At 47.2% G+C, this 883-nt stretch overlaps 1 non-coding gene across 1 annotated transcript; it reads right to left on the bottom strand.

Moving 5' to 3' along the window:
* Window positions 1–320: 320 nt before the first annotated feature.
* Window positions 321–427, bottom strand: LOC141638590 (small nucleolar RNA R71). Its single transcript, XR_012542137.1, has one exon. It is a non-coding gene; the product is annotated as a small nucleolar RNA R71 (small nucleolar RNA).
* Window positions 428–883: the final 456 nt, after the last annotated feature.

Genomic DNA, 883 nt, shown 5'->3' with positions numbered 1-883 from the left:
ATCCGAGTATCGTCAAACCACCCATTCAAGCTAACAATTTCGATGTGAAAGCCACCTTACTTCAACTTGTCCAAGGGAATCAATTCGGAGGGGGAGCCACTGAAAACCCCAACGAACATCTAAACGAGTTCTTGGACAGTTGCGACATGTTCAAGGCCAACGGAGTGACGGAGGATGCCGTACGCCTTAGGCTTTTCCCTTACTCTTTGAGGGGAAGTGCCAAGGAATGGCTTAAAAGTTGCGAACCCGACTCCCTACGGACTTGGGACGATGTCTCAAAGGCATTTCTCAACAAGTATTTCCCACCCCAACGAACGGCAAGAATCAAGAGTGAGCTCCAAGGGTTCACCCAACAAGAAGATGAGACCCTCTATGAAGCATGGGAGAGGTACAAGGGCCTCCAAAGGCTATGTCCTCACCACGGTATTGGGGATGATGAGCTCATCAACAATTTCTATGAAGGGTTAAACAATGAGATGAAGATGAACCTTGATTCCGGCTCGGGGAAGGGAGCTTTGGATAAGATAGACCACAAGACGGCGAAAGAGCTTATTGAAGAAATGGCTTCTCGTACCTTTCATTGGAACAATGATAGGCACAAGAGGAAAGGGAAGTCAACGGTCGAATCGGCCAACAATGTGGAAGTAAAAGAAATGATAGAAGAGCTTAAGCAACAAGTTGCCTTGATGAGCTCAAGCAAAACATCTAGCAACTCTTCTATGATGAACCAAGTCTATAGTTGTGAGCTTTGTGGAGACCAAGGACACCCACCCAATGAGTGTCCTTTGGTGGTTGGAGATGGAAGTTGCATGGAGCAAGTGAACGGGATATGGGAGTCTAGTCCGGCCAAGCAAGCATTTAACAACAACCAATATCACCCCGG

Source organism: Silene latifolia, unplaced genomic scaffold (genome assembly GCF_048544455.1).
Source record: "Silene latifolia isolate original U9 population unplaced genomic scaffold, ASM4854445v1 scaffold_20.1, whole genome shotgun sequence".
NCBI classification, from domain to species: Eukaryota; Viridiplantae; Streptophyta; class Magnoliopsida; order Caryophyllales; family Caryophyllaceae; genus Silene; species Silene latifolia.
Note: the sequence above shows the minus strand (reverse complement) of the source record. Positions and strands in the feature narration are given on the sequence as shown.